This window comes from Miniopterus natalensis, chromosome 1 (assembly GCF_054644295.1).
Source record: "Miniopterus natalensis isolate mMinNat1 chromosome 1, mMinNat1.hap1, whole genome shotgun sequence".
NCBI classification, from domain to species: domain Eukaryota; kingdom Metazoa; phylum Chordata; class Mammalia; order Chiroptera; family Miniopteridae; genus Miniopterus; species Miniopterus natalensis.
The window spans coordinates 13,114,324-13,131,362 of NC_142081.1; the positions used below are offsets into that span (position 1 = coordinate 13,114,324).

The 17,039-nt window shown below is 41.1% G+C and overlaps 1 protein-coding gene across 6 annotated transcripts in view; it reads right to left on the bottom strand.

Annotated features, from left to right (window-relative positions):
• The window catches only part of FLRT2 (fibronectin leucine rich transmembrane protein 2), an 89,065-nt gene that overhangs the window by 18,558 nt on the left and 53,468 nt on the right, over positions 1 to 17,039 (bottom strand). The window contains exon 1 of one of the 6 annotated variants that reach the window (XM_016212918.2): positions 6,231 to 6,728. The exons of the other annotated variants lie outside the window; for them this stretch is intronic. The gene's annotated coding sequence lies outside the window, so the exon portion shown is untranslated. Of the gene's footprint in view, positions 1 to 6,230; positions 6,729 to 17,039 lie in introns of those variants that run through there. 6 annotated transcript variants of the gene reach the window in all.

A 17,039-nucleotide genomic window follows, 5' to 3' on the forward strand; every position in this document is an offset into this window, starting at 1 on the left:
GTCTCTCAACACACATGCACACACTCACACAGGCCCTCACACACTCGCACACACTCACGTACACACGCAGGCACACCCATGAGAAGACACTTATGACTGTTTTTTCACCTTTGTCTCAGCTACTTGATGGCTCTGGCAAACCACTTGGATTTGGGAGGGGGAGAGAAGATAAAAAGCAAAAGGAACCACCTGAGTCTGTACAGTAAAAAGATGAACTTGAGCAAGAAATTTATCAAGAAAAGGAGCTTGGGGTGGAAAAGCAAGCTCCAAGCTCGTCCCATCAGAATGTTCTCTTCAAATGTCCTGTTTCAGAGAGCCTCCCAAATACACTCCCCCCCCAACACACACTGTTTGCAGCTGCAAATTCTCTTTGGGGACAGATGATGTATGAATAATAAATAAATAAAAGAAATACAGCTTTGACTAAACAAGCACTTTAATGACAAAGTGAGATGCCCATGCTGGGTAAAGAAGCCACGTAAATAATTAGAAGGGTCCCTCCCGTTCCTTGGGGAGAACCGAAGGCTGCCACCCTGTTTAGCATAATGTCCCTTCCACTGGGAAAGGTGCAGGCCACCCGCTGCTCCCTAGCCAGTAAATTGGTCCCTACCTATAAATTATCCCATGTGATGAAGAAAAGCACTGGCTTTTTTTAAAAGAAGCTATAAGTACAGCCTGGCAAACAACCAGAGACAATTTGCAAAGGCGGCTTCTAGTGACCCTAGTGACGAAAACGGTGCTAGTGCTGCGCGGTCCAGGTCTGACGGGGCTGCATCATTCATGAGGGACGGGGCTGTCGCAGCTGCAGTGAGGGTGGGCCCCACTCAAGGGGTCAGGAGCCCTCGCCTTACCCGCTTCTACCCGAAACCTGTTCACACGTTGCTAGACACAAGTCTCCTCGCAAGTGGTGAGACAGTCTTTTGGAGGACTCATGGGTGCAGAAACTGTGGGTGCCCAGGGTCAGGACTTAATGAAGTAAATTCCCAGGTGAAACAGCTGCCTCCGTTAGCTGCCTGTGGATGTAGCAAAGCCCTGAGCCAGGGGTCTTCTCAGAATGTTCTGTCCCCCTGACTCTCCTGCTCACTCGTCAAGGAATCACAATGAGTGGGAGTTCCTGAGGGACCTGAAACTGACCACAGGGCCACCCTCAGACGTCTGACCCACACCCTCCCATCAGGGCAAGGTGTGCACAGGGCCACGGTGGCATGATTGTATGAAGCCTGGAGAGCCCTCTCTAGGCTATGCCCTAAGCCACGTTCCAGAATTTCTTGCCCCCAACCTTCTCCTAGGGCCGGGGCTGGCTTCTCCCCTGGGTCCTTCCTCCCAAGGTTATGACACCTCTAGGCTCATTTATCTGGGGAAAGGAGAGGGCAGATCTGATGTGTGTGTGTGTAAGGCCACTTAAGGCTCAGGATGGAACCCCAGTGCGGGGAGAAGAGGCTTGGGGCCAGTCCTCTCTGTGTTGACACTTCCCATGCAGAATTTGGTAGAAGTTTGATGATTCTAAAGTCAAACTTGCCTGGCCTTCTAGAATATTCTAAAAGACAGATCAGTCACAGGAGAACTATACACACTTTTTAAACAATTTGTGATGAAATTTATAACTTTTGAAAGATGAGAGCTATGGTGGGTCTCTCTCTAACCCTTGCCAGGGGTCCTGCAAATGTCTGGGCAGATTGCTGGCGATGGTGGCTCTTCACATGGTGAGTCACTGAATAAATAGAAATATCACCACGGAATTTTATCTCCTAAGGATATCTTTGGGCTGAAAGAAATATAAAAATTTCAAGAAACTTATTAATAACTCACAAGTATTGGTACAATTGTTAATTTTAGAAATTTAGCAAAAAATTTCATTCATTCATTCATTCATTCATTCATTCATTCATTGCTGAATGCCCACTACAGACAGGTGGTTATAGATGGAATTGTGTCCCCCAAACTCATCTGAAGTCCTAACCCCTGGTACCTCAGAATGTGACCCTATGTGGATACAGGGTCTTTAAAAAGGTGATTCGGTTAAAATGAGGTCATCCGGGTCATTCCCCCAGATATAATAATGGTGCACATGTGCTGAGTGCTGTGTGAAACGGTAAAATCCACAAGGCCGCATGCTTGAGATTTGCCAACTCATTTAATTCTCACGACAGCCCTATGAAATAGACACTATTAGCGTATTACCATTTTAGTAATGTAGAAATCGAGGCATAAAGTGTGTAAGTAATTTTCTCAAGATTACACAGCCTAGATCTATAGTGCCTGGCATATATGTAGCAGAAAGTTTCTTACCAATATTCCACTTGATCAATATTTTTGTCAACAAAGCAGAAAGCGCCGTGCTTTCGTGCCCTCATGAAATACACAGACTGCACCCATGATGTACTAGTTGTCAGCAGCTGCTCAGCTATTCTTCAGCCACCTTCATTCATGCTCTTGAATGTCAAGCTCTAGGCTCACCAAGAGATCCAAATCATATATGCCAGTTATACTTTTGTACTGTACTTATGTAATAAGAACAAATATTTTGTAAAGCAATAAAATAAGAGTACAAAAAGGGAATTAACTGCATGGAAACCTAGTTGAATAGTTGAGGAAAACATTAATGGCAAATCAGTTACAGTTGCTGGCAAACTGGGGGGGTGGGGATGGGAGATGGAAAAGACAGAATCTTAAAAATCGGATATGATTCTACACTCAGATTACTCTCCAAGGGCTAATGGTTTTATTCCAATAAAAGAAAGCAAACAGGAAATCAGAATTGATGCATCCGGTGGAGAAAACAATATTAATTCAATCAGTGGTTCCATATGCAGACAATTACCTGGGCGGGCACTACATCAAAAGCTTGGCAAATTCATGTCCACTTAAATGCTTTGTGTGTGTGTATGTATAAGTTATTATTAAATATTTTAATGATTTCTTAATTACTAAAATAGCTTCCCAATTATGTTCAATTGATATTAGATGACTTGTACACTATATACACTTTCAAATGCATATCATGGTTCTACCAGCCTTAAAACCTGGAAAACCTGTGGCTTGTTGAGGCAAAAATTCAAGCAAAAGTGATAAGCACCATTCAATGGAGAGAGCTACCACTACTGAAAGAAATAATGCTCCTTATTTCCCGTGATATTTCTGAGTTATTGAAAGCAAAATGTAGCAGAGAGAAAACAAAACACTGGGCTCCCTAAGTGGTCTTTCTTGATGAAAGAGAAAGAGACAGATAAAGATAGGAATGATAGAAAGAGAGGGGTGGAGGAAGAGACACGGGGGAGGGGGGAGAGAGAGAGAGAGAGAGAAAGGCAGGTTTAAACAGAATCAGATGGAAAGGCCTGGGTTGATATTAAAGAGAAAGATGAAAAAGCACAGTTGAAGTCTTCTAGACCCAGGCCTTCGGACTACCTGAACTATTTATCAGGTGCACTGTAGCCAGACCCCAAAGAGCTGTGGGTTCTTAGCGGCGTCTTCTTTGTGACCTGGGATGATTCTAAACCCTTCATGTCAGAGTCAAGCTTTTGCTAACCAGCTCTGACAGCCAGACAAGGCTGGGAGGGCTACTGCCAGCCTTCCCATTTCCTTTGCTAATCCCTGCATTCCAGCGCTCAGTGTGCACACACAGCAGGAAGCACTAATTTCTTCCCATTTTCTAAACCCTCTTTGAAGATATTTCTCTAGCACTGCTCTGAACTGCAGCTATTTAGAGCAATTTGGTTTATCTGCATCCTTTATTCCGTCTGCCGTTAGTCCAATTTCAAATCCGGTAAGGACAAAAGAAATTATTCTGTTTTAAAAACAATCCTTGTCTTACTTATCTTGCTTCTAATGTTTTCTTCCCTCCTGTTAAGCAAAGTTTTCTAACTCTCCATTTCTTCACCCACAGCAATCTGTGCAAACAAATGCTGCCCGTGGCCATGATTAATCTTTAAAGGATGACCCATCGTGAATAACAATGTTTAAAGGCGTGCTTGTTTGTGAAAGGGCAAAAGGAGTTAAAAATATTGAGTCCTCGAAGAAATTGACAATTTAGTTGGGTAAATAAAATACGCACATTAGAGAAGATTACCAGGCAACAGATAAACATGTGGAAATCCGTGAGACAAGATATAACTAAGGACAACCTGAGTGAGAGGCTGGAAACATTTTATTCCCGAACAGCCCGCTAAAACAGGCATGTCATTAACTTTCCTGGGCTTCCTGCCATGCATCTCTTTGGAAAGAGACGGAGTCCACTATATCGAAGCTCCTTTCAATTTTAAAATAAGGCCAGCCGCCCCACTCCCTCCAAATCAACCAAAAAATCGACACAAAAATATCTTTAAAAACAAATAAGACAGGGTGGGATTAATTTAGAAAGAATAGCATTCGAAGTTCTTGAGTTCATCGAAGCATATTTAAAAAACAATACATGCAGACATCAGTGAAAGCTATACATTTTAACATGTCAAACTGGCCCCATCAAGGTACCATGAAAAGTCACTCGCTTTACCCAGAAATCTGCACAATTTTCATCTGTAAACTCTTCTCTGCTCTTAATCCAGGTCTCAGCGACCTGCCAAGATCTGACAAAAAAAGGAAAGAAAAGCCAACTAAAGAGGGCCCTCCTTCGTCTTCCATCAGCCAGTATTTCTCTGCCCTTATCTTGTCCTCGGCAGAGTTCACTCAGCCATGAGCAATGAGCCAGGGCCATTCTTTATTGCTGGTGGGGAGCTTATCAGTTGCTCGGTCAATGCCATTATTCCAGAAAGCATCATGGCACATCCTTCCCCCCGTGGTAATCGATGCCCAGGACCTCCACTCCCTCTTCCCCACAGACACAAGCACAGGGGCCCCTGGCTCTTTGGAGTTTATGCCGTTGACCAGCTAAGGCGGCTACCAAGCCCCAGCACTACTAAGTGCAGGGCTCCGTGCTGAGTCTCCAGGGAATTCTCAAATCTGTAAGTTCAAGTCCTTGCCGGCAAGTTACTTAGGAGAGACAAGGAAGATGGCTAGATGAATAATTGAAGACGGAAGGTCATAAATAGAGGTACCCACAAAATTATATTCAGGCAGAAGAGAGAGGGAATATTTGGGAAGATCTGAAAGGCTTGAAAGGAAAGTGTCACTGTAAAGAAGAAAATCACCTCAAGACTTTCCTAAACCTCCCAAATAATCCAGAGAACAGAGATGATCATTAATCTGGGTTTAGGGGGGATTTTCTCTGTAATATATCTTCCAAATGATTATTAATTTTATTCTATACAGGAATGAAGTGACCCCACACAGTGCTCACATGCATCAAAGGATACACCATCCATTTATGACAGTCTAGCAGCTTGGTTCCTAATAAACTGTCAGATCCATTCTGCTACCAGGCAAATTGGTCATTGGTATAAACAAAAGGTTCCAATAGCAAAATTATGCCTACCCTTCCCATTTCTCACTTCATAATTATTGGAAGTTTTACCTAATCATAGTTGTATGGAAGGTAGAGTCCCTGAAGCTAATCTCACCCTGGAAACTCTAACTTGGCTTTGACCAAAGACAAAGAAAGAGCAGAATGTCGCCAATCCTGATTTCTCCAATTTGTTCCCTGAGCTTCAGGGTGCTTTCATGAAATCAGAAGTGCCATCTAGCCTTCCAACGCAGAAGCTGAGTAGGGAAAGGAGCCAGGAGCGTACCAGGAATAATTCCGCAACGGTAGCTCCAAATCGGAGCACAGACAGGTTGTTTTAGCAAGAAGCTTACACTAAGAAATTGGAATCAATGTATCATCACTGGAAAAGACAGTTTTGTTAGGAGTGAGCAAAGAAAATAAGGTAGTTATATAGATATTTTCATGTAACATACATATAAATTTTATATGCATTTGTGTGCATATATTATATATATGCAAATACATTTACATCCACATAATACATTTTATTACCTTTTACTGTAAATAAGTATTGAATAACAAATTTTAGATAGGCTTTTTTAAAAGTGTCATTGTGAAAAGAACCTTTCCTCCACATCAACCAACAAGCGATGTTTGTCACAGACAATGCACTCTTCTACCCGACCTCCAGGAGCAACCACCTGGTATTCAACACATTCCATAGTGGACTCAAGGTTAAATCTTCCATTTCTGAGTACTGAACGCCAGATACAGGGCTATCCATTGCTCCCACTACTGTTTCTCAGCAATCCATATCCCTGTGGCTTTACCAATAATAATGATAATATTCACATAGAATTTACAAAGTACTCACCCATACATCTCTATAAGGCAAGTCCTGTCATTGGTCCCATTTCAAAAGTGACAAATTGAGGCTCAGGCTGTTCCACAGACTTGTTCGAGCTTATCTAGGTAGCGGGTAGCAGAGCTGGGATTTAAGCCCAACAGGGTTGTGCTCCTTCCTTTGGGGTGAGGTCTTTAGGGCTTTTCTGCCCAGGCCATCGATTCCCGGCAGCTTGCCATTCACCGGCTACGAGGGCAGCCTGCTGTCTTCTATTATCCAGAGGCCTGTAGTCTCTGTGGGGAAGTCGTGAGGTTGGGCAGAATTTTAGCCGGGCAGCCTGGCTGTGCTCCAAGACTTCCTTATTAGGATCACGTGGTGTCATTGGAAGTTCAAAGGGGATTGTAAGCAATGTCGATACAATGGCTCAACAATGGTCTACGAGTCCATGGAGAGTTCAGCTGGGCCCTGGTGGGTCTGGGCTGCGCCTTCACTGCCTGCCTCAGACCACGTTCTAGCAGTTGGTCTCTTCCACGCTTTGCTTCCCTTCAATCTCACCCTGTACCCCCTTCAGCACGTTAGCTTCTATCTCTGCAACTTCACTGCCTTCCTGAGCCTTAGCCCCTGCCTGGCCATCAGCTGAACCCACTCCTTTGTGAAGTTAACCTTGTGTTCTTCATTCCAACTCCTCCTTACCCTCCTGCCTTCTATAGGACATGGCTCCCACTTGTTTATTTGATTCCATTTTTTAATATATAGAATGAAGGTAATATCAATCTCTCTGGACTGATAAAAGACTACATCAGTCATTCAACAAACATCTGCTAAGCACCTGGAATAGATCAGGTGGCAGCATGCATATAAGTCAAAGACTTGACCTGAAACTAGGTCTTCCCTGATGACAAAGATGATCAGGTCTTCACTATTTCAAAAACTATGAAGTCCACCAAGCTCCCACTCCACCTTTCTCATTGCACTCATGTAAATTATCTGTTTTTCTTACCCTCTGGCTCGTTATAATCCATTTTATACTATCCTGAAATATTTCATAACTCCTCCCTAAAAAGTCCACAATATGACTTCAAAATCCAAAATCCAGTGGTTTCTTTCAGTCTTCCCCATGTTTACTTCTCTGCAAGGGTTGATACTCCTGACCACTGTTCCTTTCCCTGAACTCTCCCCTCCACCAGTTTCTCTGATATCCTTCCAGGCTCCCTTTCTCTTCTGATAGCATCTGTTTTCTTCCCAACCCCTAAATGTGGACAGTCTTCATAGGTCTAGCCTTATACACCTCCTCTTCAATATATGATGAAATGCTACTGTTTAATCTTACAAAGCTGGATCCTAAATCTCCAGCCCAGTTCCAGCATCTCATCAGAAATTCAGTCCTATATTTCCATATGCATGGACATTAACAGCCATATAACCACCTGGAACTTGAAACCAAATCTCTCAGGCCCTTCTTCTGACTTCTCCATTTTGACCGATGGCACTGACATCCCCTCTGTTACCCACAGTAAAGAGGTCACCTGTCCTCCTATGTGCTCCTACCCTACCATCCAAATGAGTCAATAGTGACGACAATTCTTTCTTGAAAACTCCCTTTTCAAATATTTACTGCTTCCCCCATAAATGAGCTAGACTTGCACTTGCCTCATACCTCATTGTCTGGAGGCTCTTTCCTAACCGCCGTCAACTCCTTGCAGGAAACATCCTGACAGTATCAGTGCACTGCCTGACTCAAAACTTCGTTTCTACTGCCTGTGAGGATAATGCCATTTCAACTTTTCTATTGCTGGATGCAGCCTATCTTTTTACAGGGATCTTGGATTTAAATCCCAGATTTACCACTTCCTAGCTACGTGGCCTTGAGGAAGTTGCTTAATCCTTCTGTGTCCTGGTCTCTTCATTTGTAAAATACGCATACATTTGTTAACTCACCGATGAAAGAAAGGATGACACATGATCAAACGTCTAAGGAACAACATAAGAAGGAGATAATTTTATTGTTAGACCTACTCAGTAATTCTTCAGCTTTAATTCTTTACCTTTAATTTTGTTAGTCCAACGTGGTACAGAGGGAAATACGTAAGCTTTGTAGTGAAGAGAAACCAGTGTTCAATTCCTGAGTGTTCTAATGAGCAGCTGGATGACACTGAAGTCATTTAACTTCACTGAGTCAAGGTTTTCTCCTGGTGAGTAAGATAAGAACACTTACCTTATAGGTTACTTCAAAAATCGAGAATAGCAGTACATTGTATCCATGGTAGCCACCAACTCAATGGAAGTCATTAAGATTATTCTTGAGAACGGTTTAAGGAGATAGCAGCCATCTCCGACACTGGAAAATATTTTTATCTCATTGGGTCTCAAGTGTGCTTCATGGGGTCAAAAGCTGTTTGCATTTGTCATCTGAATTTAAACAAACCAAAAAACCCCACTTCCCTTATTTCATCTTAAAGCATAGCTGCATAAAATACATTGTATATGACTAAATCTATCACTCAACACTACTTTTTAAAGAGAGCTTATCTGAATAGCAGAAAGAAGTAAAACCACGGATTCCAGAGACCTGGGTCTTTAAGTTTTGTCACTAAACAGATGTGTGGCCTTGGGGAAAGTCGTTTCATTTCTCTGGGCTTGAGCATTTCTATAATGCCTAAGGTTTCTTGCAGCTTGAAAGCCCCATGAGTTCCAGAAATGGAGTGCCACCCACTGGGTCCAACTGAGAAGTACCTTTAAGATTTGAAGAATTCAGAGCATTTGAATGTCACCATCAGAAGTTAAGCTCTACGATGAAGAGAATGGACATAAAGTGTTAATGATGATGACAGAGAAGACTTGGTTTCCTGAGTCTGATTCTCGTATCTAGTTTCTCATAAATATCATGTATGAATTGCCACCTAAAATCACATGAAAATCTAAGGAAGTGTAGAATGCCAGTAGAATGCCTTTACTCAATTAAAAAAACTGTTTAATTCTAAGATGAATAGATGTAGTCATAGACTTGCGTGTCCAAACATTTTCTCTGCCATTAATGAAATGTGGGCAAATATTAAGCAAATCATTTAACTTCTTCAATCCAAAAATTCCTTACCCCATGGTAATAAAGATTAAATGAGGGCACATATGCAAAGCCTTTACTTATAAATGGTCTGAATGGAGGTAAGTGCTCAATAAATGGTAATCATTATTTTCATCATCAGACTTGTGCTGTGTTTATATTAAGTAACTAGATTAAGTTTTGAATGAAACAGCTGAAGTGAAATAGTGACTAGTATAGACAAGCCACTAAAGAAAGTTTAAAACTGAGGGAATCAAGAGTTGATTTCCCAACTGCAGAAAATGATGTTTATGACTGTAAATAAGTCGATTTTGCTCGTGTAAAAAAAATGCCAACAGAACATACCATCCCTGCCGTCCCGCCCAGCGGTAACATCCTGTCAGTCAGTATATAATTTTAAGCCACACAGCTTACTGTAAATTCACTGACACCTTTAGATTTCTGCAGAAGCGGAAATGACTGGAGTGGAGAGAAGCGTGGTTTTTCTGTGAATAGACCAGACTTCTCACAAGCTCTTTACACCCTCTAAATGCCTTTTTAAAAATATATTTCTATTGTGTTTTTGAGAGAGGAAGGGAGAGGGGAGAGAGAGAAACACTGATGTGAGAGTGACACATCGAGATCAGCCACCTCCTGCACGCCCCTTAGGGGGGATCCATCCCCCAACCCGGGCATGTGCCCTGACCACCGGGAATCAAACCGGCAACCTTTCGGTGCACAGATGACTCCCAACCAATCGAGCCACACTGGCCAGAGTCACACCCTCTAAATGCCTTAAAGTCAACTGCATTTTGTTACTTCTGGTATTAAGCTTTTAACTATGAAAATAGTGCAACTTAAGGAAAAACCTTATAGAATTTTGTCATTTAGCTGGGAATGGCAGCCAGCAAAATCGAGTAAATAAAAAAGCAAACTCATAATGGCATGTCCATGATGTCTTTCCCTGCCGACAAGTCCAGTATCCCCTAATGGCTCAGCTCATTTACTCACATGCTTATCCCAGTTAGTAAGAGACTAGGTACTAAGTAATATATAGAAATGTCGTTCATGCTTAAATAGCTCATATTTTTCTTCATCTTTCTTTCATGCCTTGACATAGTTTCGCTCATTTTCCAGCTCCTTGAACTTCATTTTTCCTTATTATATTTTAATTGACTTTTCATATTAAATTCTGCTTGAAAGGATGCTTTGAGTTAAAAAGCGCCAAACTAGTCATACCTTTTGAGCAGAGCGTTATGTCATATTTAATTTGATCCAAATTTCTATAGCAAATTGACTTGCCTCTTTGTTTTTTCCTATCAACACAATAAAATGTAATAAGTGCATAGCTAAAAATAAAAGAGAGATAGAAAACAGTTTCTGTCATTCAAACGCTCTGGTTTCACCTTGACTTTCACTATCATGAAACTCTGTCATTTTTAAATGTTTTCTTGCTTTCTTAGAGTCCAATTGTTAAAGCCACATGCAACCTCTCAGCTCTGCATTGAGGACACTGTGGAAAGTGTGCTGAAAATCAATCGAAAGTCAAGTCAACACACCACATAACAAGGCACAGTTAGCATGTTCTGATCTGTGCAGTAACACGGTGAATGCTCACCTATGAAACACCCAGATTCTCCCTGTGCCATGGTGATAGGCAGAAAGAGTTTTAACAGTGAAAATGTTAAAAGAAAAGAAAAAGTTCTTCAAAAGATGATGGGTTCAGTTATGTTATAATTTCTAAATCTGAAATTCTTTTCTCTTCTTGCACATTGGACAAATCCAGAAAATAAATTCTCACCTTAAAGTCCCTTTTACACATTAAAAAAGAGTCACAAAAAAAAAAAGAATTACTTAAAAAACAAACAAACAAAAAACCCCTTCTTATGCTTGTGTCTAATCTGTAATCTAGTTCATGGTTTACAAGGCATAGGTGTGACAAATAAACAAAGGTGCTGGAGCGTTTCAAAAAAAAAGAAAAAAGCTGCATTAAAAAGTGCGTGTCCAACTGTTTTAACATTCACAGAAAAGCTTGATTCATTTTAAGTTTCTTGTGACGACAAGGGCTGGTGGCTATTTAATCAGCGCCACCTAAACCCAGGAGGACAGGCTCTATGTCATTCTCCAGATCTGCAGGAGAAGATAACGTTTGAAAACAAACAACTGTAAGATTCAGAGGAGCCTGTTTCCTGGCCCCCGGGTGAGATGCGGTCTCCTGCCCTGTGCAGGGAAGGAGGCCGTTGATTTGTTGGACACCACTATTTTAAAAAAGCTCTTCCTGAACAGTCAAAAAATGACCTGTCATTTCCCGAGAGATGCAGCCACAATCCTGTCTGAAGATGGAAGTAAAACAGCCTGATCCCAACTGCAGAAATCTCAAAGCCCTCCCACCCCACCCCAGGGGACTCATGGAGGTTGACTCTGAGCGACAAACCAAGCCAGGAACGTGCTCACCTCTTGCTAGTTAACTGAACCTTTCTAAACCTTCTTCATGGCACCACAAAAATATATCTGTGAAAGAGGGGAATACAGTCAACCAGAAATGGCCTGGTTTTCCCACCGGGCCTGTTATTTGATATCGAGAACTTATCCCTCTATAGAAATAGCTACGGGTTTTACTTCCAGGCTCTTCTATACTGGGACTTCAGAGAAAATTGATGCCCTTTGAACATGGTAGACACTTATACCTTGGATAAAAGCAAGACATTAATTCCTAAGCTCTTTTCATATAGACTTCAAAGGTTCCTCCCTATCTTTGGAAAGGAATCATGATTTCTCATGGCTATGTGCATATACACATACATAATAAACACACGTAAATGTACGTTCAAAATGTGTGCCTTCCAGTAACTGAGCGCGTTCTCAGTGCCAAGCACCTTGTCAGGCATTTGTTTATATCTTATCACTGATCCTCACAAAACATGGGTAGATCCGTTATGACTAACCCATCTTTCAGACCTCTTTTAAAAATCTAGATTTAAGAGAAGTAAAATAATTTCCTGGAATTCACACAGCTTATAAACATCAGCTCTTGAATGTAGGATCATGCAATTCCCTTCACTGAGGGCAAATGTGACGTACAGATAGGACCTGAGCACGAATCCTGGCACCATCTCCAGTCACTCCATCGGGACCTGCATTTCCAATCTCCTGCTACAGTGCCGCTTCCTTTTATGGACTTGTAACTTTCCTTAGGGTCAAGCCCCTGCCTCTTGCATCTGTGGAATTTCTTCGATACCTTTGCTGTCTCCTCCTTGAGTCAGATGGATTGTTCCATCTGTCCTTTCCTTTCCCCAGACACCTCTCCTGGGCCTATTCTTATTCTAAGTCAGAAGTCAACATTTTCCCATTTTAAGGGCTCAGTGATATTAGGAGACCCTCTCTAATCAAGATAAATTATTTTAAAATTGATTCTTATCTGCAGAAAAGCCCTGGGGATGCAAAGGAAGGAAGCCATGCTGATGGGCGACAGACAGTGGGGCTGGTGTTTGGGGCAGAACACGCAGTCCCATGTGTCTCCTCCCACCAGCCCATGCTTCACATTCTCAACCACGGGAAGATGCTCATCTTGGTCATGTCAGGACAGAGCCTAATCTATTTTTCACGTGACTGCTGAGTTACCCAGGTCTACTAACTGCAATTTGAATTTTTCTAGAAAAACTAGATTGGGGACCTTAAATCTAAAGTCAGTTCATGAAAATATTCAGAAGACCACAATCTGAGTAGAGTTAAAATCTCATTACTGTTGAAAATATAAAATTTAGCTTAAATTATTTCAGGTAAAAAAAATATATTTGTGGCCATTCACTGTCAAAAGTTTAATTACTTGTTTAATATTATTTAAATAATAATATACTTGATATTAAATAATATTGTTTTTAGATAAATTTGGAAGCACATTAATAAGAGATACTTGGGACCTGAATGTAAAGTGACTAAGAATTCTAAAAACATTATTTTTAAAAATCAGATGCTGACTACCTTTAATGCTCAAAGCCAAGTGTGTAATTATGACAATTCGAGAGGGAAAAAAACACAGGAAACTAAGAGCTATGTAAACAATGCTATAAAACCAAAATGAATTGTTTGGGTTGGCAATGATGTAGAGAGTGCAGGATCTATAAAATTTTATTAATTGGTTCCCAGGTAGACTATAAATACCCAACAATACCCCTTGGTTTCAGTCCCAAAAAGTACATGACATATTTTAAATCCTACCAGCAACTCACTGATTTTTGTCTCAGCACGTTTTCAATCATATCAAATCAACAGGGTTTCAGGAGTATTTAAAGAGAAATCATGAAAGGTATGACAAGCCTTAAATTAACCTACTGGCCATGGAAACAGGAGATGAAGTAGAAAAACAAATTTAAATATCATGAGGAAGAGGCAGCTGTTAATTTCATGGAATTTTAAAAGCAACACAGAGTGAAACTACTCAGGCATCACAGTAAAATTCAGAAATTTTATAAGTTTAAAAACTCGTCAGTTAACCATTTGAAAGCCACGCCCAAAGAAAGGAAAAGTTAGAGATCTTAAACAGATACCCAGTAAATATCCCTTCTCACCTTTCTTCTGAAGTTAACTTGAATGTTCTTACAGAATCAGAGTATACCTCAGGGGCAATGATTTAGCATAGGAGGACAAGAAAACGTAATCCAGATGCAAACTGAGATTCAGTGTCTAGTGGATGACAAGGCATTTCGAGTATTTCGCATCCACTGACTGAAAAAATATTATGCAAAATATTTATGTAATTTGCAAATGTTATGGATTGACTACAAAGAAAGGCCTGTTCTCACGAATCTGCCGATGTAGGTGTTTTTCACTCTGGGTCCCCCACAGCACCCTGTCCGGCACCCTGCATGCAGGGGTGCAGAACTGATGTTAGTTTTTGACTGAACAAGTAATGCCAACACTTCTTTGCACACACCAGACCCCAGACCCTATTTATTCTCAGAGTTGAGACACTTCTATGGTCAAAGGGAAAAGGGTGTGCCAGTTCTCTCACCTGGTAAAGAAGGGGGGGAAAGTCTCCATTTACTGGGGGTCCCAGTTGCCACCAGTTTGGGAGAGAAACCCCGGGATGTGGTGGTTGGGATCTAAAGAGCAGACAAAAGGAGGAGCGACCCCTTTCCTTCTCTAGTCATTTCCTTCCTTGTCTACTCTGTCTTCCACCATCACCGACTATACTGATTAGCATTAAGAAACATAAAAGCCTTCTTTATCCTGTCACTGCTTTTTATTAATCTTATAAAAGATTTCTGTTCTCTTCTTGTCACATCTATTTTAATGACCCATCTCAGGAAGGGTGAAAGAAATATGAATGTGACTCTTCAGAAATCAACTTGTATTTTACTTTGTTATTTAAATTTAGTGTAGTGAGTCATTCATTTCCTAACTGTTATATGTATTTAAAACAATTAAGATAAATGCAAATTAAAGTTATATACATTCCGTGTAAGCATATGCCCCTTTATTCCTCACACCCATAAGAGTCAATGCTTAGCTCACAAAATATTTATTAAGCAATAAAAATGCTGTATATTCAGCAGACAAAATCCCAACTCATTTATTAATTAGGTAGCCATGTGCTCCTGTCACTCAATAACGAAAAAGTAATTAAGAAGAACCATTTAGTTGCCGCCTAAAGTAGATATATAAGGATTTGTTTTATGCCTCAGCAAACTATTTTTTGTACTAATTGGCAAAAATAAAATAAAAATTGGATGGCTATTTTGCAGGCCTGAGGTGATGGGATTTCTTCTGATCACCTAAGTATTCTCCTAAGTTATATTTCAAGTGTTTAATCAGAACCTGCTCCATGACTTCCCCAAGCAAGGGGCAGGACTGCAGTCTGTTCCCTGCCTGTGCCTCTTCAAGACCTTCAAAGTCCAAGCTCTTTCCCACTGCAGACTTTCTAACCTGGAGAATGGATTCCCACAAGACAATGCACTTCAAACGCACAGACTGAGAGAGGGCAAGATGTGTCCTCAGCTGCCGTGAAATGAATGGAGGACACCCACATCAAGACACCACTGATGTGTGCTTTCACTCTTTTTCCAAAATGGTTTTGTATTTCTCCAACTGCTCAGTGACTAGAAAGGCTGAGAAACTATATACCACTGAGAAAACCAAAACCAACCTGAGGATGGCTGTGGAAGACTCGTGTGCTCCCTCTTGACTTTCTTGTTACAATATTTTGTATATTAATGACTGACCAATGGAATGCTGATCTATTTCATCTCAAAAATTAATTCCAACATATAATGCTTTTTTTCAAAAATTATATTTACTTTTCAATAAATGGAATGTCTTAGAATTCCTTTCAAAGTGTTTTGCCACTCTCCAGAGTCAAAGGTAAGAAGCCTTAAGATAGAAAGATGGTTCTCAGTTTGTCAAAAAGAAAAGAGAAGTAATACAGATGATTCAGAGACCTGCTCAAGGCCACTCGCAACTCAGAGGAAACAGGGATGAGCCCTCTGTCTCAGTGAACACATGACTGTGCAGCACAAGCACATACTCAGCACTGGAAGAGAGATGAGCAATTTCAAAAATGCTTCCTGTCTGGTTCCTCAGCCATGCATTGCTATGTGTCACCTTCACAGTGTGGAGACCTCTATGCCACTTTTAGCTGACTACTGACTACACCCACAAAGAGAATAGGAAAGTATTTCTTAACGCACTTAGCTCATCTTTGAGATGAACAAGCTGACGTTAGTGTTTGCTTGTGAAGGGCTAAAGCTCTCTGTTCAAGAGAGAGGGAGAGAGAAAAGAAGAGGTGACAGCTGTAGCTGTGTACTCTGTGAACAAGAGAGATGCTATCACACAAGAGTTAAGAAGAAGGGAATTCATCTCAGACAAGCTGTGCCCCATAACTAATGCAATGGTCCTCAACAGGGAAGATTGTGCTTCCTCCCCTAGGGGACATGTGGCAACGCTGGAGACATTTTTCTCATAACCAGGGGTGCATCACTGGGCAGGGGTGCATTTAGTGGGCAGAGACCATGAGTGTTGCTCAATCTCCTACAAGGCACAGCACAGCTCTGCATAACCAAGAGCTACTGAGTTCAAGCTGCTGGCAGTGCTGCGGGGAGGGACCGCAGACCAGCGATATGACACTGAAGGACTCATTGAACATCTGGAAGCCCAAGTCTCCTGTTCTGTGTAATATTAAGAATAATGCAGCTAGTACCTTCCTTGAAGGCTGGGTGAGGGTTCTGCAAGAGATGATTTAACCAAAGCATTTTACCTAGTTCCTGGAATGCTCATTGAGTTCCACTTATTTTTCTTATTTTTACTATTCATAACGGCCATGTCTTTCACTGAACAAATAGATGAAGAAAGAAAAGGAAAATATAAGACACCCCAAGAATAATCACTCATTTTATATTGACAATAGTATTAAAAAAATAAAACTCAGTATTTGAAGAGTCACATTTGGTTCATTCTAGAATATTTCATCTAATCTTATCACCACCAGTTTAAAAAAAAAAAAAGGGAAGAAAAAGCAGCAGCTACAATAAAAGGAATCTTCCAGAACACTGCATCATCATTCATCCTGGGAGAGCGCCAGAGATCTCGGTAGGGCGACGAAGATAATACAGTTTTGTGGGTAGAGTTTAAAAGGGAGAAATGTATGCTAAAAAGGGCTGTTAAAAATTATTATCATTTTAATATCATCTTTGAAATACGAGCTCTCAGTGCAAGGATGAGCTTTTATTTCAAGTCTTAAGGGTTTGGATTTCGCTCTTTTGAACTGTCAACTGTGACGACCACATCTAAGGAGACAGGCCGCA